Source organism: Zalophus californianus, chromosome 6 (genome assembly GCF_009762305.2).
Source record: "Zalophus californianus isolate mZalCal1 chromosome 6, mZalCal1.pri.v2, whole genome shotgun sequence".
NCBI classification, from domain to species: Eukaryota; Metazoa; Chordata; class Mammalia; order Carnivora; family Otariidae; genus Zalophus; species Zalophus californianus.
Window position 1 is genome coordinate 80,329,245 of NC_045600.1, and position 5,691 is coordinate 80,334,935.

At 42.2% G+C, this 5,691-nt stretch overlaps 1 pseudogene; it reads left to right on the top strand.

Annotated features, from left to right (window-relative positions):
• The first annotated feature begins 2,799 nt into the window (after positions 1-2,799).
• On the top strand, positions 2,800-3,026 carry LOC113909208 (annotated as a pseudogene).
• Positions 3,027-5,691: the final 2,665 nt, after the last annotated feature.

Sequence of the window (5,691 nt, forward strand, 5' to 3'; positions counted from 1 at the left end):
CCTAAGTGATAGAGGTAAGAAGGAATATCTTTTGTTATTCATAATCAGCCCTCCAGCAACCATACCTGAATTAATGCTAATGAGGTGACTCTTGTGGGCTACTATATTGCTTCAGGATGAAGGTTGGTTGCCAGAGAAACCAACCAGGTGATTACAGGATTGGAACTTTCAGCCCCTTTCCCCCATCTCAAGGGAAAGGTGAGCAGCTAGAGATTGAGTTCATCACCAATGAGCTTTGATTTAAGCAGTCATGCCTGTGTAATGGAACCGCCTTAAAAACCCTAAACAACAGGGTTCAGAGATTTTCTGATTTGATGAATACATGCAGGAAGGGTGGTGCACCCCTTTTCCATGGGGCAGAAGCTTCTGTGCTGGGGAGACTTCTAGACTTTGCCCAATGCACCTCTTCACCTGGCTGTTCATTTGTATCCTTTATAATATCCTCTATAAAATATACTGGTAATAGTAAGTACTCTCCTGAGTTCTGTGAGCCATTCTATCAAACTACTGAACCTGAGGGGTGGTGGCGGGGGAGGGGGTCATGGAAACCCCTAATCTATAACTAGTTGGTCTGCAGTACATGCAGCTGGGACTTGAGATGGGCATCTGAAGTGGGAGCAGTCTTTGAGTCTGAGCCCTAAATCTTTGGAGTCTGTACTAACTCTGGGTAGTTAGTGTCAGAAATGAACTAAATTGTAGAACACCCAACTGGTGTCCACAGAGAATTGGAGAATTGCTTGGTGTGGAAAACCCACACATTTGGTGATAGAAGTGTTGTGGGTAAAACAGCCCATTGCTGTGTAACAAATTACCACAGACTTAGTGGTTTAAAATAACACAAATTTATTCACTTATCGCTCTGGAGGTCAGAAGTCTAAAATGGGTTTTCCTGGCTGCATTCCTTCTGGAGGCTCTATGGGAGAATCCATTTGCTTTTCCATCTTGTGGAGGTGAGCTGCAGTCCTTGGCTTGTGGCGATTTCCTGTAGCTTCAAAGCCAGCAGTGTATCATCTCTCCTCTCTGACCTCCGCTCTTGTCCTCACATCGTCTGTCTGAGTCATCCCTCTTGCCTCCCTTTTATAAGGACCCTTGTGATTACAGTGGACCCACAAGATAATCCAGAATAATCTCCCCACCTGAAGATTTAATCACATCTGCGAAGTCTCTTGCCATGGAAGGTAATATATCCACAGGTTCTAGAGATGAAGGCATGGGTATCTTTGGGAGGCCATCATTTTGTCTATCATACAATCCTTCCTAAAATTAAAGTCTCTTGAATATTGCATGATTTTTGCTTCGTGTATATTTTCTCATATAATAAGGTCTCAAAACCTACCTACCCACTTTTCAAGATGCTATAATAAGTTACCAGATACCCTTGGTTTCTCTTCAGCCCCCCATTCTTACTCTTCCTAAAAAACTCATTTAATTAACTTTCACCTTCCTTGTAATTCCTATTCATTAAATAATAAAGATGATAAATTAGTTTATGAATTCATGAGCCCTAATGACACAAGTTTTCTCACAGACCCTCAATTACTCTACCAACCTCTCTATTTGAATTGTCTTCTAGAGTTAGAGGAATTTCCGAATTAACGAGCAGAGGTGCAAGGCCCATTCAGCACACGCGCACGCACAGACACCACGCACACACGCACACACACACACAGTCCTGTCCCACAAGCCTAAACTTGCTTATTGCATTTCCCTCTGTTCCAAGGTTTCCTTATTCTCATTCTGCTTCTCAGTACATGGCAGGAGAGAGTGTGGAATACATAATTCGAGAGTATTTAAGGAATCTCAAGACAAAGACAGTTTTCAATTAGAATACAGAGTGTCAAAATGGGACTAGAAAACAACAGTGAGATACCACCAGACACCTATTAGAATGGTCAAAATCCAAAACACTGACAATTCCAAATGCTGGCAAAGGTGTGGAGCAGCAGGTACTTTTATTTGTCGTCGGTGGAAATTCAAAATGATACAGCCACTTTAGAAGACAGTTTGGCAGTTTCTTACAAAACTAAAATACTCTTACCAGATGATATGATTATCTGCCTAGAAAACCAAAAGCATTAATTAGGGATGATTAAGCTTCTGTAACAGATAAAAGCCAAAATTTCAGTTGCTAAAAGGACACAAAGTTCATTATAGTTTAAAGCAGTAGGTGTTCAATAAGCATATGTGAAATGAATGGGCAAATTCCAACACTGTAATAGTGAAAAAAAAAAGAGGAATAATCTTAATGCTAGTTACATAAATAATGGTAACCCCATCACTTAGTAAAAATTATGCTACTATCTAAAATACATTGTATGTCTATGCATACCAACTGATAAACATAACCATGATACGTTTATGTTTTAAAGAAAGCAATTATTGTACAATATATGCAAACATTTAGAAGAATATACCATCCATTAACTGTGTAATTCTGAGGTTCTTGGTACTCAGACTGCCTGGATAATTTCCCAGGACAAACCTCCTGAGCAAAAACCTAGCCAACAGTGTCCTCCCTTCTGGGCCTGAATGGCAGCCACAAGACAGCTGTCAGGATTTAGTGGATGAAACTTGGATGCACAGACTGGGGATTCCCCAGGACTCCTCCTGGTGCAGAGCAAAGCCAGGGCTGAAAAGACAACAGGGTAAACCACAGGCCGGGGACCTCCATTTGTCCTTTTGCTCCAGGTCCCTCAAATGTTAGATAAGCCTGCCTGAACTTAACCACAGCAACCTTTTCTACCAAAGCCAGAGTTTCCACTTCCGGCAGCAGGGTCTGGGGAAGGGGCGGCAGGTGCCATGTCCAGCCACGAAGGTGGCAAGAAGAAGCCCCTGAAGCAGCCCAAGAAGCAGGCCAAGGTGATAGACGAGGAAGATAAGGCATTCAGGCAGAAACAGAGGAGCAGAAGAAACTCGAGGAGCTAAAAGCGAAGGCCGTGGGGAAGGGCCCCCTGGCCACAGGTGGAATTAAGAAATCTGGCAAAGAGCAAGCTGTTCCTTGTGCCCGAGGCAATGATGATCCTTGATTCCATTCCTGTTTAAACATCTGGATTCCCTGTCATAGCATCTGTTGCTACCTACAGCTGGAATGAAGTGTTGTCTTAGATCCTGTTGTACATTTAAGAATAAATTTTTGTAAAAAAAATAAAATAAAATAACCAAAGCCAGAGTTTTACCAATGCTGGTAATTCTTTTTAGTCTCATGTTGGCCTAACTGCACTTCCCATCATTGGACTGGGCTTTCCTACAGCAGAAACCGACTGCTTTCTGAAGGCTACAAACCACCGGCTGGGACACAAACACCAAATGTCATCCTGTCTCAGACACCACCAGGGCCTAATGCTTCTGCCAGGCTAAAAAGTCATTTGATGGCAGAAATCCAGGCAGCATCTTGAGGCCAGTTAATTCAGCCATGCCTGTCACTAACTGTCATCCTTTGCCCGGCCGGACCCAAAGCGCAAGTTCCTCTGGTCATTTGCTCTTTCTTCTGTCCCCCCCCCGCCCCCACCCAGTTCAGTTCTCTGTTCACCCCAAATCCACCTTTCATCCTCCCATTATTGACAAATCCATCAGCCCTTCTCATGTGACTCTGTGGGATCCTCATTCTTTGTCAACCACCACTGAATTTCCACCTTTCCCCCAAATACTCCCTCTACCTGTGTGTTTCCACTTCCGATCCTGGGTTGTTCACTGTCCCTCTGCCCATATGATGGGGGGAGAGGGGGTTGGAGATATCCATCACGTTTTTCTTGCTCTACACTGCTGCCTTCAGACTACTACCCCTCCACCTGTTTATACAAACACATCTCTATTGAGGGTTATATCATCTGTCTGTAGCTCCCACTCCTTCCCTTGCCATTGTTATTACTGACTTTCTAGTTACTACATATATTTTTTTATTAACATATAATGTATTATTTGTTTCAGAAGTACAGGTCTGTGATTCATCAGCCTTGCACAATTCACAGCGCTCACCATAGCACATACCCTCCCCAATGTCCATCACCCAGCCACCCCCTCCCTCCCACCCCCCACCACTCCAGCAACCCTCAGTTTGTTTCCTGAGATTGAGAGTCTCTTATGGTTTGTCTCCCTCTCCGGTTTCGTCTTGTTTCATTTTTCCACTACTTGTATTCCTTACAGATTTGAGCATCTGTACCATCTCATTACCTTCCTTTCTTCTCTAGTGCGGTCATCTTTCAAGGTTCCAGGTGAATCTGATGTCCTTATGCACAACCTATCTGACATTACAGTTCCTTGACCTCCACTCTATTTCAGCCATCTACTGCTATTCCAAATCCAGTTCTTTGCTATTTCCAGAACTATTCCACCTTTTAAACCAAAATCCTCATATCCACTTCCAAACTGCACCTTCCCACTCTTTCTCTTTATTCTCAGTCTCTGTTCTTATAGCGCATCAACGCCTCCAAGACTTTAATCCCACCTCTCCCCTCATCTGTCTGCCCCTGTCTATTAATTGGACTTCCTGTCATCCTCCAATCATCACTGAAAACAAAAATATGATTGTGTCACTCTCCTACTTAAAATTCTTCAAAGGCTCTTCATATGTTTTAAAAATTTCAAATTCCTGGGGCACCTGGGTGGCTCAGATGGTTAAGCGTCTGCCTTCGGCTCAGGTCATGATCTCAGGGTCCTGGGATCAAGTCCCGCATCGGGCTCCTTGCTTAGCAAGGAGCCTGTTTCTCCCTCTGCCTGCCACTCCCCCTGCTTGTACTCTCCCTCTCTCTCTCTGGCAAATAAATAAATAAAATCTTAAAAATAAATAAATAAAATTTTCAAATTCCTTAGACAAAGAATTCTAACTTTGTAATTTGGCCTGGCCTGACCACTCCAGCCTTATTTCACCCACCACCCCAACACATGTCCTGCACTCCACCCAGTTTTGTGGACCTAGTTGCAGTTCCATTTATCCATCCTCCAGAATGCCCTTCTCTACTCTCTCCTCTTGGCTAACAAAAATGTTTAATTTTTTAAATTAAACTTTTTACTTTAAGGTATTTATAGATTCACATACAGTTTAAGACATAATACAGAGATAACCCAAGATAACCCAATGCAGAGATAAACCAAGTAAAGATAACCCCTTTACCCAGTGTTGCCTAATGGTAACATCACACAAAACTATACTATGGTATCAGAACCAAGAGACTAATACTAATACTGACATCATCAAGATACAGAAGAGTTCCATCACCCCAAGGATCTCTCATATTGCCCCATGATAGTCATGCTCACTTCTCTCCCACCCCTGGCCCCTTCTTAATCCCTGGCAACCATTAATTTGTTCTCCCTTTTTAAAATTTTGTCACTTCAAGAATGCTGTATGAAAGAAAGATATTATATAGTTTGTAACCCTTTGAAAAATTGGCTTTTTTTCACACAATTCTCTGGAGAACAACTCCATGTTGTTGCAGGTATCAATAGTTCATTCCCTGATTGCTGAATAGTATTACATGGAGTGGATGTACCTGTTCATCTATTGACCCATTTTTCAACCATGAGCCCATTAAAATCATATGGGTTGTTTAAAGTTTTTTCTTTCCTATTATGAATATAGCTGCTATAAACATTCATGTAAGTGTTTTTATGTGAATTTAAGTTTTCATTTCTTTGAGATAAATATTCAAGAGTATAACTGCTGGATCATATGGTTGTTGCATGCTTAGTTTT